This window comes from Sarcophilus harrisii, chromosome 1 (assembly GCF_902635505.1).
Source record: "Sarcophilus harrisii chromosome 1, mSarHar1.11, whole genome shotgun sequence".
Lineage (NCBI taxonomy): Eukaryota > Metazoa > Chordata > Mammalia > Dasyuromorphia > Dasyuridae > Sarcophilus > Sarcophilus harrisii.
Genome location: NC_045426.1, coordinates 352,368,554 through 352,389,054, shown reverse-complemented (window position 1 = coordinate 352,389,054; position 20,501 = coordinate 352,368,554). Strand labels below are relative to the sequence as shown.

General features: G+C 36.4%; 1 protein-coding gene across 1 annotated transcript in view; it reads right to left on the bottom strand.

Annotated features, from left to right (window-relative positions):
* ATP8B1 (ATPase phospholipid transporting 8B1) overlaps positions 1 to 11,246 on the bottom strand; it is a 129,743-nt gene extending 118,497 nt beyond the window's left edge. Inside the window, exon 1 of the mRNA XM_003759968.4 lies at positions 10,983 to 11,246. The gene's annotated coding sequence lies outside the window, so the exon portion shown is untranslated. The remainder of the gene's footprint in view (positions 1 to 10,982) is intronic.
* Between the last annotated feature and the right edge of the window lie 9,255 nt (positions 11,247 to 20,501).

Sequence of the window (20,501 nt, the reverse complement as noted above, 5' to 3'; positions counted from 1 at the left end):
ACACACACACAGCCAAAATCATATTGGAATAGATGACTGTTGAGCAGTTAAGGATTCAGTCTGAACTCTCCAGTGCACTGACTTTTTCACAATTTAAGCTTATACAAGAGCACACTAATCTCTTGTAAATCTTCAAAGGATATTGAGTTTTTACATCTATAATCTGTTTTGGATTAAAGATGCTAGATTTAAAAGTCTCCTACATAAGCAGGATTGGTAATTAGGGAACCAATCAATATAGCAAAGGAACAGGAACCCGAACCCATTTTTACATCCAGTAACTGCTCCTTAGCATCCCCTCTAGTTTAAATTGATGAGGTATTCACACCAAATCCAGTACCGATAAGAAACACTCTTCAGAACAGGGGCCACCAGACTACCTATGGAAGACAGGACTGGCCCAGGATAGACAAGAGTAGGTTAAAGATCCCATACCAATCAGTAGAAGGATCAATCCAGAGTGGGTAAAATAAAGAAACTTGATCTCAAAACAAAAAAAAAAAAAAACCAAAACTCAAGTCCCAGAACCCAGGTTAAGAACTCCTCCAGTCATGGGGCAGTTAGGTAGCACAGTGGATAGAGTACCAGCCCTGAAGTAAGGAGGACCTTAGTTCAAATCTTGTCTCAGACACTTAACACTTCCTAGTTGTGTGACCTTGGTCAACTCATTTAACCCAATTGCCTCAGCAAAAAAAAAAAATGCCTGGGAACCAAACTTGAGCCATAAACTTCAATTCAAATCCAGGTGGTGAATTTTCAAACTATAATTGAAAAAGGAACCTTTTCCTTCAAGGAATTCACAATAGAAAGCAACACATAGATATCTACTGTTTTAAACAATTTTAACATAATAAATAATTATTATTATCAAATAAATGTAATATAATATAATAATAAATATTATAAATAATAACAGCTTTAGGGTGTTTAACAAAAACAAAATAAAAATACAACTGGTTGGGAGAACCTCCTTTTGAGAGCATCAGGTTCAACTATTTCTCTTTCCGAGTTAAACGTGTTTGTTGATGTATTTGTATGGGGAAAACTGGGAAAGTGATGAATAAATTTTCCTGTCTGAAAATTGAAAAGCCTTATCATATGGATTCATCCCATGCACCATATAACTGCTCCTGCTCAATTTCGTTACAATGTTCCTTTCCTAGCAATGTGAGTAGGTAATAATTTTTTTTAACCTTCCTCATATCCAATAGGGTAAAACTGGCTTTTAATGGCTTAGTAAGATACAGGTCATCTACAGTGAAAAAAGGTATCATGGGTCCTTTTGTCTTGATAAAGATGTCATTGAACTGGTCCAAAAATCTACGTGTGATATCTGAAGCAAGTTCTAATTTTGAATTAATAAATTTGTTGACATAATACTTTCACTTCAGAGCATTTGAGCCTGATCTGAAGCCATGGAGAAATCAACTTAACTGTCTAAAGCTTTCTAAAAATGATTTTCATCAGGTCACTCTCCTATTCAAAGAGCCTTCATGTGTAAGACAATATTGAGATTTTTAGCTAGAAATCATTTGATTCTGCGTACAATTTCAACTTTCACATATGTGAGGCTTTCCTCACAAACTTATGGGACATATAGAAAAGGTACTATTTTTCTCATTTTACAGATGAAGAAATGAATCATCTAAGAGGCTAATAGCAACAAAGTTAGTGTCTAAGGTGGAATTCAAACCCAGAACTCCTGATTCCAAGTCCAATATGGTCTCCATTACATCACATTGTCTCTAATTAGTGATAGTGAATATCAGTAAATACAAATATGTAAAGTACATACAAATCTAAAAGAAAAAGCCAAGTCAGCGGTTCCCAAAACATTTTGGTCTACTATATCCTTAATGTCTTACTAATTCCCTAATTTCACACTGCCCCTAAGCCAAAAGAAATGCCTAACAGTTACATTTATTAAGTAGTTATGTAAATGTATTGATCAACCTGCCATCTCGGGGAGGGGATGGGCGGAAGTAGGGGAAAAATTGGAACAAAAGGTTTTGCAATTATCAATGCTGAAAAATTACCCATGCATATATCTTGTAAATAAAAAGCTATAATAAAAAAGTAGTTATGTAAAAAAAAAGTTTTTATGATCTGCCACAACATTCTAGAATGTAAGCCCTAAATTTTATCTATTAGCACTAAAAAGTAATGATTCATTTTTTCATTGAAATAAAATTAAAAGACTCATGTATTACTGCCTTCTCTTTTTTTCTATATTTAATCCTTTCTCCTTGTTTTGAAAGAGATTTAAATTCACTGAGTTGTTCTAGTTTAAAGGAACTCAAGAGACCACCTAGTTCAGGGATTCTTATATTTTGATAACTACATATCAATATATTTGGCTTCCTTTGTAATATTATGTATTTTGGTGTTTTGTTTTGTGCATTTAGAAACACTATATATATATATATATATATATATATATATTTTTTTTTTTTTTTTTTTTTTTTTTTTTTTTACTGAGGCAATTGGGGTTAAATGTCTTGCCCAGGGTCACACAGCCAGGACCAGTTAAGTGTCTGAGGTCAAATTTGAACTCAGGTCCTCCTGACTTCAGGGTTGGTGCTCTAAGGCAATACTATTCTAAGAAAAGGTCCATAGGTTATACCAGCAGAGGTGTCCATGACACTAAAAATGGTTAAGGTCCCTTAGTCTAATTCAACTTCCACATTTTACAGCTGAGGTAAATGACATCTGAAAAGAGCATGTGGCTTGTGCCAGGTTACACAACTGACAGGGAGCAAGACTGGCATTCGAACTCAACATTCTACTAGGCCAAGCTTCTCTTGATGTTTATTATTGAAAAGTCACTAAACAAGTTTATTTTTATTGTCATATCTTTTGATGAATCTTGAATGATTTGGACATATGGGTGGAAGATGTGTTGTAAAAGAGCTCATAAAGGATTTCTAACCAGTTGAAAGCTTTTCTTATTTAGCAAACATTAGAATAATGAGATCTCCTTCTCTCCATCTTTCAGTCAATAATTGGAGGGTAAAAGTGTGATCCATTGTTGAACAACACTTGCAAAAGCCTTATTCTTTAATTTTCTATGCATAAGAATATTTGTAGGGGAAGTAGATAGGAAAGTAGGCACACATATTTTCTTAGTTCCTTAAAAAAAAAAAAAAAAAAACAACAACAACTAACCAACTAAATAAAGCCTGATGTTTTAGATATCTTGTAAATCAGTTCCTCATTGTTCTCAAGGTTTTATCATTTCCAGCACTGATCTATGTTATGTGTAATTGATTCAATCTGGCTGCATTCTTCATCTTTGTTCTTTAGTGCTATTTCTACTTCTGTTTTAAGCACTTATTGCTCTGTGATACCATTGTTTAAGTCTGAGGGTTCTGCTATCATTAATGGAGACAACTATGAATGCAATTTTTTTCTACTTTTCTTCTGTTTGTGGTTCTTTTTCCATTTTCGTTTTTGAAAGTCTTCAGGATGACTTTCCTTAATTAGTTACCTTGCCAAACTTTTATTCTGATTTTACCCACTACTTCTCTTAGCTTTTTTTTGAGATGCTGTTGCTCATTTCCCTCCATAATTTTTCTTTAAACGATTTTACAGAGGAGCTTGTATTCATAAATGGCTTCACTTTACATAGCCATCTCTCTCCATTTGGAAAAGTCAAATGCTTGGTGACTAAGGTTCTTTCTGGGACTTTTTTATCTCTTTGTTGTAGTAATTAATTTATATTGGTTTAACAACCATAAGTACATTAAATGTGAAAATTAAAAGCTTTGTGCAATGACCAACAAATTAAAATGCTGTTTGAAAAACAAAATCACATCAAAATTGATAACATGGAAAAAACGAAACCAGAAGGATAAAAAGAAATTAGCATTAAAAAAGATCACTCATAGTTTTTCCATGGAAAGAAGGGCAAAAGAATGGGCGGAAGACAACAGAATTGTAAAGATAAATATAGTGGATTTTTTGGTTGGATTTTCCCCATAAAACTTAATTTAAATTTGGATTTATTTTGCAGCTAAATAACACTCTAGGGAATAGACCACTTAAAAACCCTATTTTCACATTCTAACCCTGTCTTTACCCCATTATGGGGATATAGGAGACCATTTCCCCTCTACTTTGCAGGTTGCTTATGGTTGTCCAAAACCAAAGATCAGAAAGTTTGATAAAAGCAAAAAGAATATATGAGCACCCTGAAATATTCTTATGAATGATACAAACTATAATCCAAACAATATAACAATACAAAAATTTTAAAATAAAATCCTCTAAGTAATTCCAGCAACTGTAAATATATATCAAGAAAAGAATAAGGAACAAATATTTATATTAAAATGTTTATAGTCACACTAAATTTAATATCAAAAAAGCTAGAAACTATCTAAAGAAGTAATGGTAGAGGGCAGGCAGGTCTAGACTTTAGTTCATAATCAAAACAAAACAATAAAATTTAAAAGTACCTGTCAAGTCTCAACTCTATCTGTGTTTCTCTAAATTCACCCTTTTAACAGAGACATAATTTCTCTCTTGTTCTATCTACAATTTGTATTTTGTTGGAAATTATGGCAGTAAAAACAATGCCACGTGCCTGTGTTTATCCTAATAAATTATAAGAAAAGTAAGGTCCGCCCTATTCAAACTTAATGAGGCTCTTAAGAAAACTTTAAAAATAAAACAATCCTAAACTATTGCACTACAGAAATATATTAAAAGAAAAGTTCCAATTCTACCTGCTATGGAAAGGTTCTGGTGTCCTTTATCCATTTGCCTTTCTCTACCTGGTCTTTTCTTAGCATCGAGACTCCAGTAATTTATTAAATAGAAGCACAAATATTTCAGTTGCCATATATGTAATGGATAGAAAAGACACTTTAATTGTCTTCTAATATGGCATCATGCTTCCTTGCCTTTTGGCTAAGCTCAAGTTAGTGTAGTAATAAAACTGAAAGACAGCTCCAGAAATCATCTGGTCCAATTGTCCACCTCCACGTAGGTGAATGATTAAACCATCCAACAGAAATGATTATCTGTGTTCACACAAAAAGAGCAAACACTGTTTTCATTGGTCATAAAGAATAGCCAATTCTCAAAGAACTCTCTCATTAAACAGCTCAGTGGCTCTTAGGAATCAGATTAAGAGTTTGGATGGTATAGTACAACTTATTGCTATGCTAAAAAAAGAAAAGAGGGCGTTCTATCAATTTTGGAACACACAAACACCTAAAACAAGTAGGCAACATAGACTCCTTTACTGCCAATTTAAGAGGCTGATGTCTGAGTGGTGCTCCTGAGAATTATAAAGTTCAACTTCCTAGGAGGAAAGGATGCAAAAAAGTATTCCAAACAGTGCCTAATAATCTAAATCAAACAAGCCATACAAATCTGATAGAACAAAAACTAGTCACAGAGAAAATGTTTCAAACAAAGAGTACTGCAAATAGTGGTTGGCCAAAGGTCATACGGCTCTTGCCTTCAATATGGGAAAGGAAGTCTTCTTAGGGTAACAAAGTGATCACCAACAAGGATGGGATTTTAGGAGATCAAGGAAGAATCAGTAGTTATCCTCTGAAGTTAGCTAAATTGATATGGTGGATTTTTTTATAAATGTAAGTAATTTCCATAGCAAAGCAAGTAAAGCAACATGCTGGCCTTAGAGTCAAAAGAAAATCTAAACTTGTGTGAACACAGACCACTTGAATCTTTGAGTCTAGGTTTCCCCATCCATAAAGTGAGGATAATAACAGTTGTCCTCATCCAAGTTGTTGGCAGGATCAACCAAGAAAAAAATTTCTCACACACACACACACACACACACACACACACACACACACACAAAACTTAGCAACCTTAAAGAATTTTTAGATGCTCATTTTTATTATTGTTATACCATCTAGAGCAACTTTATATATTAAAATAACACCTTAGGTCCATAAAACAATATGTGTGTACACTTTTTCTATTTTCCAAGTGATTTGCTTTAGACAACAGAATTACTAAATAAAACAAAACAACCTGAATTGGAGTTCAAGAATTTTAGTAGATCTGTATGGCGAAGAGAGATCTTGGGAACACAAGAACTTTTCATTATTTTCTTATAATTAGGACACAAATACATTTTCTTTCCTGAAGTAGATCTCTTGAGAGCCATAATCTGGTGGTATATAGATTTAGGGAGGAGCACTTTCCCAAGTTCTTCAGAGAGTATTTGAAATGCCTAATTTGTGCCCCCAAGCCCAAATAAACAACATTAGATACCTCTATTTTTAAAAAACAGAGTGCATTCAAGGTAAGGAAGAAATGAAGATAGATAAACCAAGTCAGCAATTTTACGTGACCCATAGGTGACATCAAGGTAGAAAAAGTACCCTTCTTGCCATGATCAAGGACACTGATTTCAGGATGGCAGTGCAAGTGGAACCACCCAAGGCCAAAGGTCATGATGCTAGGCAAGAAGTCTTGCAGGTGCCATGTTCTGACACCTGTACAGCAAAGGTTGTTCACTGATGTTTTAAATTTACAACCCTGTGTTACAACTGTTCATAGCCAGAACACCTGAAGTTTTTCCTACTTCCATGAGGACAGAAGACTTATGAGAAAATCAACAAACAATTTATTAAAAGACCTACAATTTTTTCAACACTATCTTAAAACGGAGGAAACCTAAAGTAGGTTTAGGCTATGGTGAAGTTTTAAAGATAAAACAGAGGAAATTTGTTCAATATTATTTTGATTACTGGAGAATAGTTCCTGGGATATTTCCAAATTATTAGATGGCAAAAAAGTCTTTTCAATATTACAGCAAAATACTTGTACTACTTAAATTTACTAATTCATGTATATTATTGAAATTTGACTTTCTGCAAAAGGTATTACATAGATTTTCCAGTGTCTTTGAAAAATGTCAGGGCTTCTGTATAAGATCTGAAAGTGTATTAATCTAAGTATTTTTTTAAGCTGGACAAAGGGAAATGGATTTTTAAGAATTTCTCTTATAACAAAGAGGAAGGTCTTTTACAGCAACACTAATTTTTAGTCATCTTTTTTAATGGGAGAACATGCAAGTGACTGATCTAATTCAGCGTTAGAATTCTCCAAATAAATGGGGCCACAAATCACAAATATTCATAGAATACCTGGATATTATAAAATCTTTTAATCAGGGAAACAGTTGATAAACAAATGAAAAAATAAACTCAAGTATGTTTAGCCACACTTTACCAAAAAGTCATTTTAATTTTATGATAAATTTCTTTATTTATAAGTATAGGGTATAAAAACAGATGCTACAGAACTTTCACTGAATCATTAAAACGAGTTATTCCTCATTCTTACCCTGTAATTCTTTTACAAGGGCCACAATCCTACCCAGATTGGAACTGCAGAGCAGAGGTAGATTATCAGATTAATATCTCTAGAAGCCAGAGTTATAAAAGTCATTAATATTTAGCTAAATTACTCTGGTTTCTAGAGTTATAAAAACCATTAGATACCCAGAGATATAAAGTATAAAAATCATTAATATTTAGCTAAACCCAGATTGTAAAAGTGCAAAACCTAAAAGTCAACACAAATATAAAACATATTTAGTTTGCACTCCCATTCCTGCAGGGGTCATTTCTCTTTACTAACATCATGGAATCCCTGGTTTTCTTCAAAGTTCAGCTAAAATGCCATTTTCTGCAAGAAGTCTTTTCCTGTCTCTTCACCTACTGCTGCTTTGGTCTCTGAGGTTACCTTTCATTTAGTCAAGGGGATTCTTTACCTTGTTTGTGCCATAGGCCTCTTTCACAGTCTAGGGAAATCAAGGGCCCCCTCATCCAGATGCTTTTAAATGCCTAAAATATTTAGGATTACACATTTACATTTTGCATTTATAATTACATTGAATAGTGATTATTGAATCTGTTTTTTAAAGAATCTCAAAGTCCCAGATTAAGAAGCTTTAAACTATATCTTTTATGCACCTATTTATGGATATGATTGTTTTTCCCATCTAGCCCCCCAGTAGAAAATAAACTCCTTGAAGATATACTTTTTTTTCTTTGTATTCCCAAGGTTTAGCTGAGTGCCTAGTATATAGTAGGCATTTAAAAAATGATTGCTGATTGACTTTTAAAAATATCTCAACCTTTAGGTATTAGTTTAGCAAAAGATGCTAACCACATGCTCATATTTATACACACCTCAAAAACAGAATTCAAGCAAAAAAGGCAGACTCAGGACTATTTGGACCCAGAATTATAGCTGAAAGAGCAGGACCTGACTCTAGTAAGTCATATTTTATAACCTGTATAACTTCAATGATCTACCTTCTGGGGCTTCAATATCTCATATGGATTATACAGCTTCAGAAATCCCTTCCAGCTCTCCATCTAGGGCTTTCTTAGTTTCCCAGCAGTTTTGGCATTGACACTTTCCTAACCTGAACATAAAAGTCTTTTATTTGCCAGGAGATGGGTTACAAAAGTAGGATTCCAGAAACTGTAAGCTAGCCCAAAGTTTGAATAGTCCTGAGTCTCTCTTTTGATTGAATTGTGATGTTTTTTCTTAAATATTATTTATTTCAAATCTTCAAAAAGTACCCATGAAATGACTACCAGAGGAAATAAATGCTACATATATACACATAGGTATGTATATATATATGTATATTTTTAAAATAAAAAAAAGCTGGACTTTGCGAGCAACCAATATGAATAGAAATACCATATGCTAACTTGTAAGTAACAATTAGAACTAGAAGTCCTGTCATTTATAATAATCCTTTATAGAGGCAACACAAATATCTAGCTGCAATATGCTATACTCTTTACTAAGGGTACCTCTCAAATGGTAATATCCAAAGCCCTTACAAGGTCCTCCTCGTCATCTCAGACCCTTGGTCTCCTTTAAGTCTCAGTTAAAGTTCCACATTCTGCCAGAAACCATTCTAAGTGCTCCTTAATCACAGTGTCTGGCCTTTCCAATTTATCCTGTATATGTCTTGCTTATACATAGAAGTTTGCATATTGTCTCCCCCATTAGACTGTGAGATCATTGAAAAAAGAATGGGGTTGTGGGGTCGATTTTTGGTTGGGGGGTCGTTAGCCTTTGTTTATGTCTCAAGTACTTAGCAGAGAGCCTCTAGCTACTAAGTGCTAAATAAAGATTTTTTTTTGCTTGCTAGCTTATGCCATTTTCTTTCATCCAATATAAAAATATGCATAACTTTCAGAAATGGACAAAATGCCAGAATATTTAAATATTCTTATTTAAAAATAGAAACTACCCAAACTCCTACCAAATAAGAGCTTTCATTGTACTATTAGTTTATAAAACTTCTCTTTATCTTTATTTGAAAATAAATCAAGTAATCATTATTAAATCAATCACATACTAAATTCTTCAACTGTGCCATGTACCAAACAAGTATTTAATTAAAAGAGTTATAATAGACACAGCAACAATAGCTCTAGCAATAATAATTGTATACCTTTGTACATAATACAGGTTTTATTTAAACAACTCTGAGGAGCTGGCACCCTGCTGAGCACTAGGGAAAACAAAGACAGAACAGGACAGTCTTTGCCCTTAAGTACCTTACAGCTAATTATGGGGGTGGGGGAAGAGTGTCATCTTTTAAAAATGAAGAAAATTAAAAATTACACTAGTCCAAAAACTTGACTATGGGGTAGCGCTTCCTTTTCCCATGATCCTACATTTAATATAAGATTCATTCTCTTAAAAAAAACAACAACACATTTTCTTTTCATTATTTCAAAGGAAATTGAAGGGACTTTCACATAGAAGAAACACTAGAAAGTCTCTGTGATGACAGCACTGCACAGATAACATACAAGTTTCAAGTATAAGAACCAAGGAAGAAATAAAGAACATGTTTACCCCATTCATGCCAAAACTAAGGGAAGATTATAGATGTCAGTTTAAGATGAAGATAAGGGGAAGAAAAAAGCAGTTAGAAAGGCACCCAAAGTTAGGGGTATTTTCCTTTGCCCCTTCCCTCCACGGCATGTAATCTATACATCCCGCAAGTGTTTCACAGCCCTCTTTTCACTTACAACAGTCTTCAAACTGAATCCAATTTCCATTACTCGGTGCACTTGACACCCTAAAGCACCTAGCTAGGGAAACCCAGGCAATTTGTTTTAGAGAGATCTACGTTTTAAATATAAATTCTGCAAAATTCCTTCACCTCCAAACGAAGGGAGAAAAAGTTTCCTGACAGCTGTAGGAATCAAGAAGAGAAAGATAAGCGGGCTTTTCAATGGTAGCAGTTGCAAAGAAAAGTTAAGTTATTATTGTTTGCCCGTTCTCAATGAATCGTGGATTCTTGGAGAGTATTATTAGCAGCCACTTCTGTGATCTGATCTGGAATCTGGCCGGTGTCTTCCCAGTCCTTCTTCCCACCAGGAATTCCCATAACCTGCTTCCCCCCGCCCCCCTAATTTCCTCTGCGATTCCCGAAATCTCAAGAAGGGGATCCCGTCGATTCAGACTCGGGCGCTCCCGGGAATAAATGTATAAAAACCGAATTTAAATGCCCTTCCTGGAGGGATACCCCATAAGCGGCGCCAGGCAGCCAAGAGAATTCCCAGTCTTTAGTTGAGTGGCGTTCAAGATTAATGCACACCATCTTTTAAACTGTAATATATGCCTTTTTAAAAAATTAATAGGTAGGAAACCCGCCCCAAGACGTTGAGTCCCAGCTTCCTTTCCCTTTCCCTCTGGGGTGGGCAGCAGGATGAAAATGATTAGGTCTCCCTGCGCTCCATTCCCCCGAATGCTCCAGGTGCTGGGGCATTCCCGACGGCACGGGCCCTCCTGGCACCGACTTCCTTCTTCTAGGACCCCAGCCCCAGCAGCTGTCGCCGCCTCTGCCACAGCTCGGTCCCAGTTTCTCACTACCGGCTCCAGGGACCCGAGCTTGGGGGCACTAGCGGCTCAAGGGTGAACGAGGTGCGCTTCCAGCCTCGGTGGCTCCTTACCAGTCTGACATTCAGCGCTCAGATCCGACTTTGGCACCCGCCGGGTTTCCCGCTGCAGTTGCTGTTGCCGCCGCTCCTCCCGCGTGCTCCGCCGCCGTACCTGGCTGCTCCCCCCACCCGCCCCGGCCCTGCCACCCCCCAGCGGGCTCCTTAACACTTCATGGCGCACGGCTCCTGGCCCGGGGCCCCGGGGAACGTGTGTCCGGCTTGGCGGCGGCAACTGCGGCTACTGCCGCTTTTCCTCCTCTCCAATGGCTTCTCACCTTTCCCCCGCCTCCGTCTCTTCCCCTCCCTTCTCTTGCTTCCCTCCCTCCCTCACTCTCTTTCCTTCCCTCTTCCTCGGTCTCCAGAAGACCGGACAAACAGGTTTCGCCGCTCCCCGGAGGTGCCTCTCCTCTCACTACAGCCGAAGCCACCGCAGTCCAGCTAGACTGTGGCAAGGAAGGAAAAGAGAGTGAGACAGGGAGGGGTGTCTCCCCCCACCCCCCACCCCTCTCTGCTGGGGGTGTGGAGCGGAACAAGTTGGGATATATCGACCGGGAAGAGGCAGAGAAAAGAAAACCTCCTGCGCAACCTACGCTGCTCCCCTTAACCTTCTGCCCATTGCTGCCCCCACACCCACCCCGCCAGTCCAGGGCATTTAGATCAACCCTCCCTGACCCCCCCCCCCATCCCGCTTGGCTAGCAGCCCGGAGCGACTGCTGCCCCCATCTCTTCCCCTCCCATCTCTTCCCCTCCCTTTCTCTCGCTCTTGCTGGGACCACAGCAGCTGCTGCAGCTCTCGGTTTACATATCAGGTCTGCCTTCAAAAATGGGCAGGCAATCTAGACTCTGTCCCCGCTTCCTTCACCACCAACCCGCGGAGTACTCGGGAAGAGCAGCGCCCGCGTTTAGTTATCCATCCTCTCTCAGGTTTTCCTTAACGAAGCCTGAGATTGGTTTACCAGACCCTGATTTACCAGATCCTGAATGCCAGACACGAGGGGGTCTCAGCAAGGGGAATGCAGAGAAATGGAGCAGCTGCCCCATTGTCTGCCACATAGAACAAATTCAGAACTGCAAAGCGTTCCTAGAGCCGGTGAAGATGGAATGGTGAAAAGGTAGAAAATAACAAAAACAAACTCAGGAGCTTTCCTCTCACATTGATGGCAAAGCAAAAATAACTAATGCCAATTCAACAAACCTGCACAACGCAAAAAGCCCGCAAGTATATACTGTCTTTTATTGAATTTCATGTGAATTTGTCATGGGGATTTCCTTGGATTTGAACCCACTTCTATCTTTAGTTACCCGTTGGACATTGGGCAAATATCTCAACTTCTCTGGACTTAATAGATGACCTCTAAAATCCCTTTTAGCCCTATCTCTATGATCATGTAATTCTCTCTCAGGCCTCCCCCAATAAGTTAATAAAGACTACTTGAAAGCAAGGACTTACTTTGTTATACTAGTTTTATATTCCTGTCTACCTCTTCCCAGAGTTGAGCACGTAGATGCTCAACATTCCTTCATTTATTCATTCATTTCCGAGACATTCATTTAACCACCTACTATGTGCTTAACACTGGGTAAGGTCTATGTGTCAATGCCCTCATGGAGCTTGTATTCAGGTAGAAGTGGACTGGTGCTTGTGGTGTTGTGCTGGTAAAAAGTTTAAGTGGGAGAGAAGAGCAGGTAGGGAAGACCTGTAACCATGACAGGCTTTTAAGTTGGATATGCTCTATTAATATTTTTTACATTACTTAATCAACAAACAATAAATCTCACAATCAACAAAATAAATCAAGTCCTGATATGTAGCTTTTAATAACTTCTGAGGTGTAAGTCCTCACATGAAAATTAATTGACAACAAGTTAGAGTTGGCTCTAGTACATCCTTTCCTGAATATATATCTTAAAAAAAAAAGAAAAAGAAAAAGAAATGCAAACCAAAGTACTATGGAAATTCAGAAGAGAAGACATTCTAGAAGACTATGTAGGAAGTAGGTATTTGATTTGGATCTTAAAGGAGTGGCAGGATTTCAAAAGGTAAGGATGAAGAAGGGGAAAGAGAGAAGCAATTTTCCAGATGGAAAGACCTTAAAGGCAAGGTGTCATGAAGCAGGGAATTTTACGAATACGTGTATTTTAAATTATGAATTTAACAAATACTAAAGATCTTCAAGCATTTCCACATAACAAAGTAGAACATAAAAAGATTGTCAATCTCCATTCCAAAAGGATTCTAAAAGTAGATATTAATAGGTTCCATAGATAGATACATAGATACAACCCATTATTTCAAAACTCTTACCAGGGTTTTCTTCTGGACATTTTTAAAAATGCATCAAAGATTGTCTTCTTTTTCTTTTTCTTTTTGGAGGCAATACTAAAATAAACAACAACAAACCCTTGTAGCAAATAAGTTTCAGCAAGCAAAACAAACACAAACCACTGCCCTATCCAAAAATTAACAAATATCTCCTTTCACATCTTGAGTTCATCACCTCTCCATTAAGAAATAGATTATAGGATTATACACTTTATCATCAATTCTCAAGAGACATGGCCTGCCTTGCTTTTTACCATGTTCAGTTTAAAAATTTTTTCGAAGTTGTGTTTTCTTTATTCTATATTATGTAGCTGTTATTAAATTATTCTCCTGTTACAGAAAGAAACTTATTTAAGAAACAGAAATGGCAGGAGTTTAGGAAACCAAGAATATATTAAAGCTAGATTGAGACCTGGGAATAGGGTGCCTTGAATATTTGAGTATCTGAATGCCAACTTGAAAAGTTCCTTAGAATCTTGATAGCAATTCTCCAATTATTTGACTTCTCAGATTAGTATATATTCACTTATCTGTGTACATGATACATATACTCAGTCAAAAGTAAGTTCCTTGAGGGCAAATATGATTCTATTTCTTTGTGAGTTGCATTCCTGGTTCCTAGCACAATGCCTTAGAAATTGCCATGCTTTAAAAAGTTTGTTTTTGTTGGAGTAAGTTCAATAATTAACAATCCATTTGTTTCTGATTTCTGGTGTTTTAAACAGAATAGTGATTAATCCAAATTGTATTTTAAGAAGAATAATCTGGAATTGGTCCCAATTCGGATGGTAGAATGGGGGCTATTGCTATTTTTTTTTTAGGAAGTGAAATGAGTCAACTAGAATGGTGCTGAGAAGAGACAATAAGGTATATTGGAAAGAGCACTGTATTTGGAATAAATTTTTTTGTTCAATCCTTTTTCAGTCATGTCCCACTCTTTGTCACATCATTTTGGGTTTTCTTGGAAAAGATACTGGGGTAGTTTGTCATTTCTTTGTTCAGTTTATTTTGCAGATGAGTAAACTGAGCAAACAGAGGTAAGTGACTTGTCCAGAGTCACATATCTGAGGCCATATTTGAATTCAGATCTTCTTGGCTCCAGGGTTGGTATTCCATCCATGGGTCACCTATCTGCCCTTTTAGTCATAAGACTATATAAAATCCCAGCTTTGCAACTTGGGTGAATTTCAAAAAGTTCAGCCTCTCTGGGCTTTTTCCTCATCCATCAACGGAGGGACTAGCTAGCTTTCTAGATAGACCAAGTGAAATAAAGAGATAATGGAAAGAATAAAATTGACAGGACTTCATAAATAATTGGTTTCAAGAGAAAAAGTGAAAAGGATTGTAGCTTCTAGTCTGGGTGACCAAAAGGATTGTGAAAGAGAAACTAAGTTGGGGGGGGGGGTAGAAAGAGAAAATGATAAAGATGAACACCCTCTGGTTATATACCAAGTGAGTTAAGTAAGAGTATTACCATACTTGTCAGGAAGATTATATATGGCCCAAGTTCTTCATCTAATAATCAACCTACCTAAAGGCACAAGCTATCTTTCTTCATCTCCACTGGCCCAACTCTTTCAATGTCTTGATTACCATGCCAAATTGAGACAGAATCAACTCTAATAGGAAACCTTAGAGATTCCTGCAGGTCCAATTTAGACAGGTGAAGGCAGTCACAGGATAATTAATAAAGGAGAAGCCAGAAATAGTATGTTAATATACTCCCACCACATAACAGCTGAGTCATCTCTCAGGCCTTCTGTATTATATCCATTATTAATCAACTATCCTCTTTACTTTTTCCTAAAGTATTTTGACCCTTTGCAAAGAAAATATAATGAATGAACTAGAAAGATGAGTCTTTCTGATTCCAGGCCTCTGTCCACCTAACAGTGATATCAAAAAGGGGAAGAATTGTTATTTAAATGTTACTAGCCACAGATTTCCGAAATTCAACAGTGTCAGGAAGGCAAAAAAAGGAGGGGGGTCTATAGTCTTATAAGAGAGTTGTTGTTGTCTGCCCTTTATTCTTTTATTATTATTATTATAACTTTTTATTTACAAGTTATATGCATGGGTAATTTTACAGCATTGACAATTGCCAAACCTTTTGTTATAATTTTTCCCCTCCCCATCCCCTCTCCCAGATGGCAGGTAGACCAATACATGTTAAATATGTTAAAGTATAAATTAAACACAATATAAGTATACATGTCCAAACAGTTATTTTGCTGTACAAAAAAGAATCAGACTTTGAAATAGTGTACAATTAGTCTGTGAAGGAAATCGAAAACGCAGGTGGACAAAAATAGAGGGATTGGGAATTCTATGTGATGGTTCTTAGTCATCTCCCAGAGTTCTTTCGCTGAGTGTAGCTGGTTCAGTTCATTATTGCTCTATTGGAACTGATTCGGTTCATCTCATTGTTGAAGAGGGCCATGTCCATCAGAATTGATCATCATATAGTATTGTTGTTGAAGTATATAATGATCTCTTGGCCCTGCTCATTTCACTCAGCATCAGTTCATATAAGTCTCTCCAGGCCTTTCTGAAAACATCCTGTTGGTCATTTCTTACAGAACAATAATATTCCACAACATTAATATACCACAATTTATTCAGCCATTCTCCAATTGATGGGCGTCCACTCAGTTTCCATTTTCTGGCCACTACAAAGAGCTGCCCTTTATTCTTGAAGAGAACTATGGCATCAGGGAAGTGATGCCATGACATGCAAGTGGATTGGTTTTAAGTGAGAGAAGACTGTGCAAAGTCACCAACCTTACTAAATCCTCTGTAGCCACTAATGGAGTAAATGAGCTTGTATTAGTGGGATGGAGTTCAAAGATGGGTGTTTTAGGGAAGAATTACAGAATCATAGTAACAGGTTTTTGTTATATTGCTTATACAACTCTTGGAGAATGAAAATTTACTGTAATCTCAAAAATAAAGCACAGAAAAAAAAATCATGGATTGTAATTTTCCAGTTTTATAATATCCATATAAATACAGAAAGGGGCTAAAAATAAAAACAACTGAGGGGGGGTAATTTTTTTAAAGCACGGGGATAGTAAATGACATGAGTTATTAATTTGGCATCTCCCCTATAAAACACAGGCATTGTGAGGAGAAACAGGATAAAAGAATCATTAAACGAAGACATCCCTATCCTTTACCCAGTTCATTGAGCTCTTTCATATAGGAAAAAAATCCTACACATATTTTCTACTTCAGGCAGACTCTTGCTTGCTCTTGCTGCTCCTTTTAAAGAATATATCAGAGGAGAATAGGTCAGAGGCATGGAGTAAATTGTTTCAGCAATAGGCAGAAGTGAAATAATTTTCCTTTTGGAGGCAGTTTAATAAGCGTGTTGGCGGGAAATTCAAATTCAATTCAAAGCCCACTTCTGCCCTTTTACTGCCTGTGAGATCTTAGACAAATGACTCAAACTCTCTGGGCCCAAGTTTCCTTATTTGAAAACAAGAGAATTATATTAGACATCCTCTAATATCCCTATCCCTATGGTCCTGTAATCCTTCTTTGAAAGATTCCCCTTTGATGCCCATCCTACAAATGTCCTTATTTCTTCCATTAGTGGGCTGCTTCCTTACAAGATCACATCTGCTTCTTCTTCTTCTTTTTTTTTTTTTCCCTTCCTGGCTCTGTTGAATTTCTGAGAGTTACAGATAGTGACAAAAAGAACCCACCTTTAAACACTGCTTTTACAGCTTGTTGGTATCATAGCTAAGTGGACAGAGTGCCAAACTTAGAAAAACTCATTTTCCCAAGTTCAAATCTGGCCTCAGACACTTATTAAAATTGCATGATTCTGGGCAAGTCATTTAACCCTGTTGACCTCAGTTTCCTCATCTGTAAAATGAGGTGGAGAAGGAAATGGCAAACTATTCTATTATCTTTACTAAGAAAACCACAAGGGTTTTGTGGTTTTCTTCTGGAAGATTCAGACATGATTAAAAAACAAATAACCCGACCATGATGGACTTTTTTGGTAGCCTGATAAAGTCTGTGGACCCCTTATAATGTCTTAACATATACAAAATACAGAGGATTATAAAGAAAACCAAACATTAAAGTACAGCTATTTTTCCCATCACAATTTATTTGCTTCCTGAAATCACCTGGATCCCAGGTGAAGTGCTTCTACTTTACAGTCACCTAATAATCTCAGCAATAGATAGCTCATGATCTTGTGCTTTCTTAATCTATGCCTGATGAGTTTCAGTTCACTTACTGAAAGTGTCTCATGATAGCAACATGAATTGATTTGGAAATTTGCTTTACATGACTCATTTTTAAAGTTGACTTATTTGTTCTGGCAGCTACTCTGATACCATTGCAGGTTAGGTAATTCTCTCTCAAAGTTCCCAGATGGGTTTGGACACTATATAGCTTTATTTAGAAGCCACCCTTATTTAGTAACCACACCTTTTCTATGCAAGCTGCAGGGGAAAGTAATTAAATTTTAATAGAAGCAGTGGTTTCTAAAGGAAGGCACACAATGCTTTCTTTGCTTTCAGTGGCTTATAATTTCCTCCTTTTTTTTTTTTTCCTTCCCTGGACAATATTTAGTAAATGAACCATTTGGGAGAAAAAAAAGAGTAAAGTAGACAAGAAGTAGCTACTCTTGCTGAGCCTTTCTTAGAAAGTAGTTTATTGTTTTTGTTTTTGGTTTTTTTTCTGTCTGTGATATTGGCTAAGGGAAGAATAATATGCTTAAGAAAGAGCAGATCCATTTCTGTGTGCTTAAGAATATAGTCATTTAAGCCAAACCATCTAATGCCAATGGAAAAATATTCGCACCTCAGCTGCTGCCATTGTTAAATCTTTCATGTCTGTCAAGTTTAAGACTGATGAGAAATTCTTACAAAATCATTGTTTCAGACTGGTTTTAGAATACTAGGTAAGAAGTCCCATTGTAAATATCTTTCTGAAATAAAAATCTCTGGAAGCTTCAGATAATCAGCTTTTAATGATTTCCAGGATTAATTTATCACTCCAGATGCAATTTATTGATGTAGTTTTGGATCCAAATAATTTTCTGAAATCTTTTTATTCTATAATGCAACCAGCATGAAGTAATGGAAAGAACAGCCACTTGGAAGCTAGGATACCAAAAGTTTAAATGCCAGCTACATGACTTTAGCTAAATTGTTTATGCCCCTGAACCTCATTTTCCTCCTATGTAAAATGGGAATTGAATCAGATGATTTGTAAATTTGCTGCTAGCTCTGGACATTCTATGAATTTATGTCCTATGGATCTGAATGTGAAACCTTTATGGCCTAAGGGATAGACTACTGGGTGTGGAGTTAGCATGACTTAAGTTCAACTCTGACACAGTAGCTATGTGATCTTGGGTAAGTAATTTAATCTTTATGTGTTAGAGGAAATCTCCAGGATTTCTCTACTAAGTCATTTTGGTGAAAGGTTTTCCCACATAGGCCACATTCCATATCTTTACATCATAAAACTATAGGATTCAGGCATGACACATAAACAATCTTAAAACAATATTAAACTAAATTCATCAGCAGATTTGGGAAGATCATAAATGATGGAGGGCATCCTATAGGAGGTACCATTTAAATTGGACTTTAACTATGGGATGTTAGGAATTTTGTAAATAAAGTAAGGTAGAGTAGAGAAAGTATTCTGAGGTATGGGGAACATAAAAAGTAAAGTCAAGAAAGTATGGGATTTTTATTAGTGATGTTCAGCTGTCAACTCTGACAAAAGTTTCGAGTATAGGAGAAGGGCAGAGTATGAGATACCAGTAGAAAAATAAAGTAGTAGTAGGTAGAAAGGTGTCTTAAAAGCCAGGATTATTCACCGGAGAAATAATAAGGCCACATCTACAAATAAGGAAGACTAATCTGTCCACAATGTGAAAGTTTGTTTAGAGGTAACAGAGAGTGGAGCTGGGAAAATCTATTCAGAGGCTTTGAATGGCTGGTGATACAGAGCTGCTTATTACTAGGATAGGGTGATGGTCTTGTAATTCTAAACTCTAGAATATAGAAAAAAATATTGGCATTGGCAAAAATAACTGGATGTTGATGTAGGAGAATTGAAGGAAGGCTTTGAGGTTTCCAGTTTGTATGACTGAAAGAACATTGAGGGAAAAATAAGGGAAGGCTAATAAGATTTGGTGACCAATATGATGGCGTAAGTAAAATTTAAAAAGGTAGTTAATCTTAATTGAGATTTCTGATATGGGAAATTGAGTGGAGTGTCATTGACAAATCATGAAAACAAAAGGGAGAAATATTGGGGGGGGGCAGGGAAAAGGCAAGTGTATTCACACCTTTTAACATTGTGTTTTTTCTTCCTATATATTGAGATAATCTATATGGTTTTCATTTTTTAATATTCATGTAATATTTCAGCATATTAATATTCCATGATTTACTTAGCATTCTCTCAGGGAGAGGGATGGGATTTGGGTCAATTCCATTTTTTTAAACTATCATAAATTGGGTTAAGAATATTTTTATACAAATAACTTTACTTTTCCTTTTTGTGTTAAAAATTACTTTTCCTTTTTGTGTTAAATCCTTGGAATAAATATATAATCAGACATGAAATCACTGAATCATAGGACATGTGCAGTTTTGTAACTTTTATATGTATAGCTTTATATTGCAGCAAGGTGATAGAATAGATAGAGCCCTGGGCCTGGAGTCAGGAAGCCAGGAATGAAAGTCTGCCTTCAGATTTACCTTCCAGTTTTGAGATCTTAGGCAAGTCATTTATAACCTGTATTACTCAATTTTCAAATAAGATAATGACAACATTTACATCCTAGTGCTTGGCACATAAAGTATTGTATAAATGTTGTTGCTGTTATTATGATTATTCTTCAGCAAGATAAAATCAGTTTTATCTTGTGTCCCTTTTCCCCTCTAGCCCTACAAAGATGAGGTTGTTACTGTATTTTTAAAAAAACACTTTGAAAATATTTTAAAAGCCTTTCTTATATCTATTTTTGCTCTTTTCAATTGCCATTTGCTTTTTAAATCCCCATTCTAGAAATAGCAATGTCCCTAATGCAAGGAAATTTTTTAAAGAAAATTAGGGAAAAACTTTCACAAATAATCTCTTATTAGGATATAATTAGGTGGACATATTGCTGTGGTGCAGGAAATGATGAGCTGATTGATTTAGAAAACCATGGAAAGACTTGGACT